Raw genomic sequence first — 13,755 nt, 5'->3', positions numbered from 1 at the left:
CAGGTGAAAGTAACTACGACATCCTGCTGGCGCATATGCATATGCGTATTCGGGCGATTACATGACAACGGCAGCGCTTGCAATAACAGACCATTAAATCCATAAAGAACTCGTATGGTTCCAGGCACCCTGCACCTACAACAGTGGACGGAAATCTTCAGTCTTTGAACTAAATATAAATTGCTTTGATTTGGTCCAGCTATACTTTTATTTATCAAATTAAAATATCAGATGGGTCCAATTCTCTATATAACAACAAAAATATTACATTATTACCCAATAGAAACAAAAATTCGAAAAACAAGAGGGACAAAAGCGCTAAAGCGTTTGTTTTTCCTTTCCGATCGATGCAGATCGCAATCAGAAATGTTGTTGAACGCAGTTGCATTTCTTCAAAAGTAATTTTCCCTTACAATTTAAAATATTTTATGGAAACAGCTCAGTATAAAACTGACAACTAACTGCCTATCTCGAATTTCGGATAAATACCAAATGTTGATCAGTAAAATTATTTGATAGGCTTATCATTGGGATCAGTTTGCCACCCATATGTGATATACTCCTATTGAATGCCTAAAACATGTATTGCTAAAAGAAGAAAAAGAGCCTTTGTAATTGAAAGTTTGTATCCAAATCTGTTAATCCTAAGACATGCTATTGGCGAAAAATTTCCAGTACTACTTTCTGCTTCAGGTATGCAATATAGTAGTGCAGAGTTTTTAGTTTTTTTTTTTTGTGTACAGGGTGCTCAACGGATGATAATTTTGAGATAACATTATTTTGTGTGAAGCGGATGGCGAACATCAGTTTTTAGTCGCTTTTGATCAGATTTGTCCACTGTGCGATAGCTTGGCATTCACTTTAATTCTGTAATTTTCGAACTGCAGAGCAAAATGCTTAAAACTGAAGCTCATTTAATATTCATTGCTTGCCACCGTCAGTGCTGTTCGAGCTCCTCCCGTTCGCCATGCGCCATGCCATGCCGGGCTCATCCGTGGCCATAGACGAGGTCGTGGTAGCAGGAGAGGACATTTTGCCTGCCTGGCAGGTGCTTTACGTAGCTTTTTGTTTCTGCGACAATATTCTTTTAATGACGGCGATTAACACAGCAATGCCCTGCAACCCTGCAACCCTCAAACCCTCCATCGCTGAGACATCGCACCGTGCGATTTAATTAAGTTGTCGCCTGTTATTCGTTGGCTGGCAAGCTTTCAGAGCTCAAAAGTCTCCCCCCCGACTGGATGTGCGCGCGCATGTGTGTGTGTATGTGGGTGCGTGTGTGTGTGCATTTTATTTGCCACATTTTTGTCTCATTTTTTGCTGATTCCATTGTTTGCCTAATCTCTGTTTGCACAACGGCTTACGAGCGCCGTGGTCCTGCCCGTGCGGCGTCAGCAAGTGAAAGGGCCGGGCTATGAGTCCGGTGGAGTCGCTCGTCGGGGCACCCATTAGTAGGGTCGCCTCTCCACATACTCGTATACATACTCGTACACACTTCAAATTATGTGTGTATGCACATACTAGGTATGTGAAGGCAGGCTTGGGCAGATACTGTCAACATGTTTGTTAATGCCATTTTGAAATTAACAAGTTTTTCAGATAAACTTTGAATTTAATTTCAGTGTTGCGTCGCCATCGTCGAGGCGCCTTTGGTCGGGACTGGAACTGGTATCGCTTTGGTTTCATAAATTATGCAAGTTATGTTCCATTCGCTATCGCGCACACCTTCCCGACCTGTCAGCATTACTGATGGAGGTGTATCGTGGATAAATGTATTATTATCGTCGGCCATACGCCAAGACCCGCTTGCTTTCTGACTTCGACTGCGCTCCGATTATTAACCCTTGGATGTCCGATGTGCGGGTTTTCCTTGCCCATCAATCGAACGCTTTGTTGCGCCTTCTTTGCCACGATCGTCGCCGCCGACACAGGCCTATAGATGTTGTTGTAGTTTGTGCTGCGACTGCGGCTGCGGCTGCTGCCCCGTTCGAGTTTAAGGCCATAAAATTATTTATGAGGCCATTAAATCATCATTATTGTCTCGGCGACCTTGAGCCATTACACGCCGCGTTTTAGCGTTTGCGCTCCCATTTTGAGAGATATTTGCTTTCTTTTTCATTTCTTTTATTTGCCTCTTTATTGCCGTCGTTTTTAATGTAACCCTTTCCTTTTAAGCCTTCTGTTCTGTGTTTGCTCTTCCTCGGCCCCTTTCGGCTTTCGTAATGAACTAATTAGGACAGCAGCTTGAGATTTCCTCGGCAAATGGCAACTAATTGTTTTGAAGGTTTACAAGCAGCTGTCGCAGACGTTTAAGTCTGAGCTTACCAAGGAGCGGAATCTTTGACGCCTGGCCCACCTACCAGACTTTTTGTATTTTTGACAAAATGTAAATAGATAAAAACAACTGACCAATGCCTGACTCATGAGCTCTAAATATTCTTTTGCATACTCTTCTCGGTTCAGTAATAAACTTTTTACCATCATGTTTACAAAAATAATTAATAAAAACTAGCTAAGACCATAATCGATTACCGTGCCACGGTATATGCAGAGTCCAAGAGATCTCCAGGCAGGGTTTTTAATGAGTGTAGGTAAATATATTTCAGCGTTTTGTTGCTACACCGATTTGCTTAAATTTAAATATTTCGATATTGATATTAGTGATATTTAGATATTTGTACAACCTTCAGAGTCATTTTAATTTCACTAATTTCGTCTATGTTTGGTCATAGACTCATACTCACAACTCTACGTCTTAAAATAGTGAATTCAAGTTAATTAATTTATTTTATGGTCCTATATTCAACATATATACATATATTTCCCAGTTATATTTAAAAGCTTTTTCAAATCAAATTTTGTTACATAGAAAATATTGCGATCATTAAAGATAAAAGCTGACTGCTAGATGTACAGAATAGAATAGAATCAAATAGATTTCATTCTTTAGACAAGAAATTGATAACGGAATCTTTGTGATATTGATAATAACAATTTGGACGCTGCTGTCTTACTATCTTTGCTTGTCAAGAATTTGAATTTGATATTATGACCATCTTGAAAACGAACTTTGCGAACAATCGCTTATCTGGGTTGCAAAGTATAAGCTTTCCGTGATACGGAAGCTGTCATTAGAACCATATCAGAAAAATGATCTAAAATTAAAAAAAAATTTTTGGTGCGCCCCTTAAATTCACCTCAATTTAATTATAGCCTGTGTCTGTATCAAAATTGTATTTAGTTGTTTTATTAGACATTGTCTTAATGAACTACAAATAAACTATTAAGCACAAGTGAGTGCTTCACGAAAATTGCAACTATGCTACAAAGTTCCATTTTTTATAAGTAAAGTCCTGCCTAACGATCGATATGTAGTGAAAACATACTTTAAATACGCGGCTTATTTTTCCTCTTCTCTTAACTGCTTTATTTTTTTCTCGGGATTAATGCCGTTCACGAATTTCTAGTGTGGTAGCGAGTATGGTAGAAAACGAAGTGCATTTTCAAAATACGACTCAACTGTCATATGTCAGAAAATTGGCAAAGCAGACTAGAATAGACCGAGCTTAAAGGCGAGAATCATTATTTTGTTTTATTTTTTAAATTTAATTTTGTTTTCAATCGCGAGATAACCAAATAATCTGATTGTCTGTCCGTGTGTCTGTCTGTCCGTATGATCACCTAGATCTCGGAGAATATAGAAGTTTGAGCCACCAAATCTTGCTCGTACGCTGAACGAGTTTGATATATATTTTTGATTTTACCCACTTTTACCCACTTGCCCGATTATGCGGATTTTTCGTATGCCGTTTGTGTAATCACCTATATCTCGGAGCCTATAAGACGTTGGGGCACCAATATTTTGTCCCAGATGTCTCATATGAATTCGCTGAAAATGTGAATTTTGGAAATTTCCTCCCATGGTTTTTCATAACTCCCGTTATTTTTGGAATTGTTGATACGCCGATTTTCAAGGTTCAAGTTATAGCCATAAATGTAATATCTATCCAGGCGCTGCCCGCAGCTGTTGTTCTTGTTACTGCTATGATTCAACTTTGTACAAATCGATCAAATGTTCGGAATTTCTTTAATTATTCTACACATAAAGAGTACAGAGTATTTCAAAGTCTGGACACCCAACATAAGCTTCTCCGCTTGTTTGTAATATTTCCAATAGTCTCTTTGTAAATTTTATGAAAGAAACCAACTCCTAGATTAAGTTGCTTAGACTTCAGTTCAGAAACGTAATGGACCTGAGTATATGTATATACCTAGGTCCAATAGTTCGCACCCTTGCCCCCTAAGCCGCTGAAATTGTTGTCCCTGACAAACACGTTACTTGGATGTTGGCAATGGCAGTACCGGTATGATTAGCAATTATAGTAACAGTACCTGCGTCTCGTAAAACAATAGCCACTTAAATGTCTTCCTTTACTTAATTAATATAGGCAAACAAGACATTAGACAAACAATCTAAATTGGAACTTTCCATGTGAGTGCAAGGACAATTTCGTCGCGTTTTCGTCGTTAGCCGCTATTCATGCCCTTGGCTGTTGCTGTTGGTCGTTGTTTGTTGGTTGTTGGCCATTGGGGCTTTTTAGTGCGCCTAAGTTTTTGCGAGGTTGCCCCCGAGCCTGATAAAGCAATGGGAATGACTCCGCCACCACCACTAAATTTTCCTTTTGCTTTCTTTATTTTGCTCGCCTCATCCAATTTGTCTTCGCCGCTTGTTCGAACAGTTGTGTATGTGTTTGCATTTGGGGTGTCGGTTTGTGTTGTTGGTGTAAGTTTTCCATTTGGATAATGGAAAAAGGCCATTTCATGCCATTTACTTAGCTTGGTCGGCGGCCGGGGGCAATTTCATCCGAACTATTGTGAGAGGCATAAGTGGGCGCCACCGCCACCGCCACTGACATAGCCACTGCCAACGGCACCGCTCCGTTTCAAAGTGGAGGCCACTTGAGCTGCGTCCGCGCCCTCTACATGCCCTCGTGGCCGCCCTCGATCGAATCCATTTGCAGATATGTATGTACGAGTATGTAGTTCTCTCGTTCATTCGTCTGCAACATTTTTGTCTTGGCTTGTTTCAACTTTTTACATTTGCAAAATGAATTGTAATGAAGTGGAATGAGGCGTGTTACACTAGCTCCGCCTCACTACGCCCGCCAACTCTGGTAGTGGTGTAGTGGCAATGGCCGCTGCCCCAACCACGCTCGCAGGCAAGTACGGCATAATAAAATCATATTCGGCGGGCGCCAGCCAGCTCTCAAATATAATTTTTGCACAAAAAGTCGTTTATGGAGTCTTATGCGCTTCGCCGAGCTTGTTGTTTTGCACAGTTCAGTTTTTATTGGTGTTATTAGGTTGAAAGCACTCTAATAATGGGCCACTTCTGATGCTCATGCTCGTGCTCATGCCAATGACAAAGCCTGTGCTGGTAGATACAATTGTGGCTGTGACTATTGCGTTGTCGTTGCCGCTGCCGCTACTGTCCCCGTTCACACTCCCGTTGGCCGATGCGTATGGACAGTAACAGAGAATGCCTAATGGGTTTCAGGTCAGCAGTCGCATAATGCGAATCACAGCAGCATCAGCAGCCCGATGGGGATGAGTCGTCTATAAAACTCAACTAACAGCGCGCAACTAATTTAAGCAGAGGAGGACCTGTGACGAGCAAAATCAACTGCCAATTGAGCTATTGACTACAAATGAATGCGATTCATTGTTTAAGTCTTTAGTTTATCTGATTCAGAATAAACATATATCGATTAGAATGCGAATGTTTCTCAATGTTGCCGCAACTGGTTTTCTCTATTTTAATTAGGTAGCAGCTCTTTGTTGCATTTTTTTGTTTTCATTTAAGAAACTGTGTTTGTGCTCTAATATTATCAATAATATTCTAATATTCTCCCAATACAAAGCACAAATCAACTGCAAGAAACTAACGTCTAAATTTGGATCTTCTCGAATGGACACCGAGACGGACAAGCTCGTATCAACGCTTAATTGGTTTCCAAGTGGGGCCGCCCCGCTGCTAATTAACATAATCGAACAAAATGCCATATCTCACAATTTCTCATAGATGCGTGTAGTTGGGCTCGAAATTTACGACTTCCCTTCACTTGACTGTTGTGACAATTTAATTGTTCGCCATGACGAGGGTCCTGCTCCTTGACATTCTCCAAACGTCTATGGTTATGGCAGCCATCAGTGCACTTGAGAAGACGTCGGCTATCGAAAATATCCATTTGTCAAAGGAGTTGTTGCTCAACAGCATTGATATCAAAACCATGGCGCGTTTCCATTTTTGATTTTTTAATTTTATCGATTTCCTCCTCCCTCATTTATATATGTACTACAAATATTCTCTTATCCCAGCCAAGTGCAGCACTTCAAGCCCATTGAACATTTTCATTTGTTCGGATCGTCGGATTTCCGATTTAAAATTCCATGCCTGTTGCCTTTCAAATAAATATATTGGCTACTTGAGTTCTTTGCGTCTGCTCCCAGGCTCGTATTTTGAATATAGAATATACATTTCCTTTATTATTTGATAGTTGACAACTTACTTAATTATTAGCCCGTTTAGAACCTTGTCCCCCTCAGCATAAAATATTAACATGAGTCTCTTTGATTTTGTCGGCTCATTAACGATTGTCCAATTCTTTTTCTAGTTTATTTTATAGGCGTCATAAATCAATTTGGTAAAATAGCGAATAAATATTTTTAATTTGTGAAATGGAATATCGTCTTTTCATTATACGTACACCATATATCAGACTGTTGCAGACTAGCCCTTATGTTATATAATTCTAAAGTTGGTGAAAAACATAGATTCTCCGTTGCCAACCTAACAAAAATATTTTCCCACACGTATTCGAAAATGCTCTGGAATTCTTGCTGATTAAATGTTCTGCTCAGAAATCCGTCAGTCAACGTCGGCGTCGGTATTATCGCACCAGCCAACCAACACGAATCCAACCAATACATTCAAATCAGACTGCACCAATACAGAATCAAATTTAAAAATGAGCCTGTGTGGGTGAGAGCGCTACTCTTTCGAAAGAGCCACGGCAGTTGAGAAGAGAAGTTTTCTATTGCAGTCAGGCCAATTGGTTTGCCGCGCCATCTACCATTGCCACCATCAAACACAACACCAGATGTCGCTTCTGTCCCGCGGTGCGTGCACTGGCTGCTTCGAGTGCTGAACTTTGCTAAAACATAGCAATCTTGATGACTTTTTAAAAGTGATACATGCTCGAACTTACATATATTCCCCATCGGGACAACAGCTTCAAATGCTCCAGCTGCTTAACAAGGGCAAGTGATTCAATGCTAAAGGAATGCTAAAGTCGACCGGGTTCAAATCTTAAACACCCTGTACCACCCAAAAAAAAAACAATTAATTTAAAAAATGTATTTAATGTAATTAAATACTAAATATTCATCATTTACATCATTCATGGCTATATCGGCTGGTCTTGTCATCCTGATCAAGAATATACAAGTATATATACTTTATGGGGTCTGTCACGCCTCTTTTCGATCAAATTTTGTGGCAATATTTAAAATAGTGCAATGGGTGCACCTGTGAAGTTTCGCCGATTTGTCAACGCGATCAACCATAGTTTTCTTTCTTATTTGTGCTCATTTTCATTTGTTTTACTCTATTTGTCAGTGTTCCATTCGTATATAATTGTAAAATCCCACCAAAAAGCATCTATTGGTAAAAAACAAGCCACAAAATCAAAAAAGATGAGCGAAAAAAGAGTATCTGAAAATGCCGATAAACGCGAATCACGTTTATAAGAGGCAACCACATCTAAAGCCATAAAACCGAAACAAGAACGGAAGTCGCAGCTTCGGCAAATGCGCGAAAGGGCATCCACATCTGATCCAAGAAACACGAACAGGAGGCGAGGGATAACCTTTGTACAGACCAAGAAAGATGGGCGACAGTGGGTACGCAACTTTAATCAAGGACCTAATCGAAGCCATAAAAAGCGAAGGACGTATGTGACGTCGGAAAGCTTAAAAAACACTACAATGCACTATGCATTATGCACCAAATCCAAATTTTTTGGCATGAATTCGAAATATTAAGATATTTGCCCCAAATTTAGTTTGTTCGCTTATTTTGGCCCTCTAAGACGACATACCAAGTTTGGTTAAGTTTGGGCTACTAATTTATATAGCTGCCATATAACCGATATGACCGAATTTGACTAACTTTGGTGTTTTTTTGCCGTGTCAAAACAGGAATTGGCCTATAATTCTCTCCAGTGCAATATATTTCAGTTTACAAAATAGTTTATTTTATTTTTTTAATATCCAAATTGTTGCAACACAGTTAAAAAAAAAGTTGTGTTCTAATTGGGGTGTCTATTCATTGAACTTGTATTTATATCCCACAAATATTTTCAGAAATTTTTCGATTTTATGTGGCTGTGGGATTCGCCAAAAAAAATTAATAAACTTGATTTGTCTAGGGCTTAGGAGAGTCTTTACCTCATACAAAAGGACATGGCTTTATCAACTCGTCTCTTCCACGCCTCATTCAGTGTGTTGCATACATTTACACTAAACTAGTATACCCTTTGGGTACAGGGTATAAAAAACTAAAACTAATCTACCAATGACAATCTTAATTATAGATGTTATTTAGTGTATTTTGAATCTACGTCTTGAGGAAATATCCTTCATTCGCGTTCTTGCGAGTAGGTTTGAGACCACTATTAATATGATATGTTGTTTCATTGTTTATGATTTCCCCGATGTTTCTTATACCTCTATACCACTCTTTTATAAAAGTACAACAGCATGTAGTGTCGCGCATGCCGCGTTAAATGAAGATATAGTACATATATTAAATAATAGACAAGGAAATAAATATAAAACAAGAGAGAACGTTACAGTCGAGCAAGCCCGACAGTGAAATACCCTGTACCCAGTTAAACTTCCGACACTGAGGTATATGCGCCCATAGCAGAAGCAAAAAGAGGAAGAAGAAGAGCGAACTTGATGCTGCAGCTTGTGGGCGTATTACCGAAGTAAAATTGTTTCGCTAATAACTTCTCTTAGAATTAACCGATTTAGATGATATTTGAGACAAAAGTAGATAATTATATAGAATGTGTGCAGTTTGGTTTAGGTAGCATTTGAAATGTGGACGCTATTGACGAAATTCTGTAGCGGAGGAAGGGGGGCGAAATTCCAAAAAATAAAATAAACTCGTCCTTTCTCGTACATAGGAGAATCTGGATACCAACTTTGGTTATTCTAGCTTTTATAGTTTCTGAGATCCTTGAGTTCCTCCAGACGGACAGACGGACGGACGGACGGACATGTCTAGATCGATTTCTCTCGTCATGCTGATTCAGAATATATATACCCTTTCTACCCTACGGGTACAGGGTATTATGAGCTAAAAAGTGTTTGTAACACACAGAAGGAGGCGTGGCAGACTCCACAAATTATATATATATATATATATATATATATATATATATATATATATATATATATATATATATATATATATATATATATATATATATATATATGTCCGTCTGTCCGTCCGTTCGTCTATCCTTCTGTATCAATGCAAAGATCTCAGAAAGTATAAGAACTAGAACAGCCAACCTTGGTATCCAGATTCTCCCATGTCCGAAAAAGTACGAGTTTGAGTTTTTTTCGATGCACCCTCCACCCCCCGCAATCCGCGATTTTCCATAACTCCCATTGTTCTTGGAATTTCAAACTCCAATTTGGTATTGACATCCTGGTAGTGTCCGTACGCCAAGTTTCATCATAATAGGTTTAATATGAAGAAAGTTATAGCCATAAATATAATCTGTCCCAAGCTCTGACCGCAGCTATTGTTGTTGTTCCTGTTTTGGTCCAACTTTTGCTGCATACATACAGGCATTTAAACACGCAGAGGCATGATTCTGATGTAAATGTACGCTGTTGAAACATGAACATACATATGTATATATCCCTTTATGTATGTTTTGAATATTGTTTAAATAATTAAATATGTTTTCAATGAATATAAAAAGTTTAAAAAAATTGCTTTTCTTGTTGTGAGCACAGGCTATTTCACTGTCGGGCTTGCTTGACTGTAGCGTTGTCTCTTGCTAATCTTACTTGTATATTGGAGAGCGTGTTGTGCGTATTTTACATGTGGTCATCTAGGGTTACCATTTACGAGCAATATAACACCATCTGATATGACAGCAACATTCCCAATACTTGTATAAATAATGAAGTTTTTGATAAGAAAAGTCCCATCTTAAGTCACAAATTTTGGGAGTCTAAGTGGCGGGCTTAGTTGCTTTTGAATTCGAGATCATAAATTATATAGTAAATGCCGACGGATATACTTCCCCCCTGCTTATGCCCATGGCTGTACATGATTTGTAACCAACCGTGGCTATTCTCCAAAGTTAACATGCATGTATATGGCTTTAAATTATAAAATCGGTAATTAAAGTTGGTCCTTATAAATCCCTTTGAAGTACATTTGTATATCCTGTCCTTAAAGGGTAAGAGGGTACACTTGCTAGTGCGAATATATGCTATGCTCAGAAAGAGGCAAGGAGGACGTAGAAGATATGAAGAAAGAGGCATAACAGACTCCATGTTATTGGTAGATATATGGCCAATCCGGTTCGGTCAGACATAATATACTTTGTAGCCTTTAGCCTTTGGCTACAAAAAAAAACGTAATGCTAGTTTCAAACTTAGTATCCAGGTTCTCCTACGGGGTATTTAAGAGTTGAGCACCCTTCACTCTAACATATCTTCCTTGTTATACAACTGCTTTACTTGATTTAACAATCGTTACTCGTTTGTATTGCGTGCTCATATAAGGCATCTGTAGGCGGAATTTTGTGTCCCTAACTCTTATAGTCTCTGATACCTAGGCGTACAGGTGACAGGTAGACAGACAAAGAGATGGACATCACCACGTTTTACCTCACGTTGTACACATCGTTAAGGCTTTACATATATGTGTGCCAAATCCTTTCGGTAAAACTTCGCAGGTATATTATTATACCCTGCACTGAGTAGTTAAGGGGTATATTGTTTTTATACCCTGTACCGATAGGGTAAAAAGGGTATATTAGGTTTGTGCAAAGTATGTAACATGCAGAAGGAAGCATCTCCGACATCATAAAGCATATATATTCTGAATCAGCATGACGAGAGAAATCGATCTAGACATGTCCGTCTGTCCGTCCGGATCTCAGGATCTCAGAAACTATAAAAGCTAGAATAACCAAAGTTGGTATCTAGATTCTGCTAGGTACGAGAAAGGACGAGTTTATTTATTTATTTATTTTTTTTTTGTTGAATATTTAAATATTTCAGCACATCTAAAACCAACACTAGGCATATACTTTTAGTACAAATTATCCATAGCCGGGCATCCACCATCGCAGCAACTTTGTCCACTTATGGGAGATGCTCGCTTATGGGGGAGAAAACGTAATTTTCTTATATTTGTTATGCATTTTTGTAATGTTTACAATTCATTAGAAATAATGCATAACCACCAGTCTACTTTAGAAGAAAATAAATGCATTATCATAAGCACCAATGCAAAGGAAAATAATAGACAATAATAGGAAAAGTAAAATTATATACAATCTTATAATTCAATTTTTATAATTCCCTCTATTTATGAGGGGTATTTTATCGAAATGCTATGAGATATAGTGTTGGCCACGCCTAGATAAATGAGCATCCGGCTATTGGATCTCTGTCTCTGGCGAATCTCCGCTAATGGGAACTGTCAGTATTGATGCTGAAAATGCATTTGGGAATTCAAGTATGAAATTAATTTAACGTCAGACTTATTTAGACCCATCAGAACTGAAACGTAATATGAAATTTAGTACAAGTATTCGGATCCGTCCGTCTGGATGAACGCAAGGATCTCAGAAACTATAAAAGCTAGAATAACCAAAGTTGGTATCTAGATTCTCCTAGGTCCGAGAAAGGACAAGTTTATTTTATTTTTTGGAATTTTCCCCCTCTTCCCCCGCTAAAGAATTTCGTCAATACCGTCCACATTTCAAAAGCTACCCTAACCAAACTTTGCACACATAATTTCTACATAATTATCTACTTTTGTTTGTTGTCAAATTTCATATAAATCGGTTAGTTCCAAGAAAAGTTATTAGCGAAACAATTTTACTCCGGTACTACGCCCACAAGCTGCAGCATCAAGTTCGCTCTTCTTCCCTTTGCTTCTGCTAGAGGCGCATATAGCTTAGCGGTACGGGCTGCAGGCCTTTAGTATCGCAGCCATATCTAGCCTCTACAAAAACAGAATACTGTAGGCCAAAACATCGCGCATGATTTCTGGTGCCTCTTGGTACAATAATTGAGGATTAACTGTCAATCTCATTTTCATTTGGATAGGCTAAAAAACTATCCAACCGCCCTTGGCAGGCGCCGCCTAAAGGAGTTATTTCTGTTTTTTCTTTCGTAAACACAGTAGTTGAAGAAGTTGAAGTTGAAGAATTACAAAATCAATACAACAGGGAGCTTCAAAGAAAGCACGGAAGCATCAGCACATACTCGTGGTGTTCCCACACAACAGTAACATTGCATCTCATTTCAGATCAAATCGGTCAATATTTCTTGATATCTTCGAGAGCTATTAAATATAACTGGCACATTGGGATTTGAGTTGCCATTTTAAAAATTTATTTATTCTCGGAACGATCCTATAGGACTAACGTAAGGTGCGTTGACTCTTATATTATTTACGTGAGCTGTGATGCTTAACTAACAACATCATTTGTTGTGGCTTTGAATTCGTTAGATTGGGCATGAAAAGTAAGCCCTTATCAAAATCAATTCAAAAATTAGAATATTTCAATTACAATATATTACAATTCATACTGAAATATAACTCGGTTTGAAATTCTGTACTTTTTAATATAAGTGATTAAAATACCTATCCCTTACTCTTCATATTAAGGATTCGAATATAGTGACACATTATTCAAAACGTGTCGATACGAAATCGTAAGATAAGGTATTTTTACGAAAACCATTCGTATGACTGCTACTTGTATATACAATAATGAGCCTTTATGTGTATGGCTTGTGACCAACTTTAGACAGATGCCAAAATGGTATTCCTAGCTAATATGGTTCCATTTGATATGGTGTATAATGATTGGTATATCGTACAGTTGAAAATGGCAATTTTTCATCTTAGTATACAGCATTTAATGTGGATCAAGTGTCCTCAAAAGTAATTATTCCTGCTAGTACCGCCAATACGTTGATATTAATCAGCTTCTCATCGTACACTTGCGTTTTGTATCCAATTCGAGTATAAACTATTGCTTGCTCTTTCCACCACATGGTGCGCGGACAGGAGTCGGGGAAACTCACCACGCTGTCTGTGCGTTGAACCCATGGCGACCTTTTGGCTCCGCCCCTTTTATAATGGCCTCTACTCGAGCAAAGCAGCAGGCAACGGCAGCTCAGCAGGGGCAGAAGCAAGCGCATGCGCCGCGCAGCGAAAGTGGAAGCCAAAGCGTACGAGGAAAAACTCGGCGATGTGTGATGGGACTGGTCTAGAGCCCAAACGCATTTGTTTTGCCCGTCGCTTTACGCGGAGTGTTGTTTTAATTTCGATTAAATTATTCTCATGCTTATTCAAATACAAAAGGCAGCGCGTGAAGTTGAGCTCACAATATGGAAATGGCTCTTGGGGCGTATCTAAGC

This window comes from Scaptodrosophila lebanonensis, unplaced genomic scaffold (assembly GCF_003285725.1).
Source record: "Scaptodrosophila lebanonensis strain 11010-0011.00,11010-0021.00 unplaced genomic scaffold, SlebRS2 tig00000072-arrow-pilon, whole genome shotgun sequence".
Lineage (NCBI taxonomy): Eukaryota > Metazoa > Arthropoda > Insecta > Diptera > Drosophilidae > Scaptodrosophila > Scaptodrosophila lebanonensis.
This window is presented reverse-complemented; position numbering follows the sequence as displayed.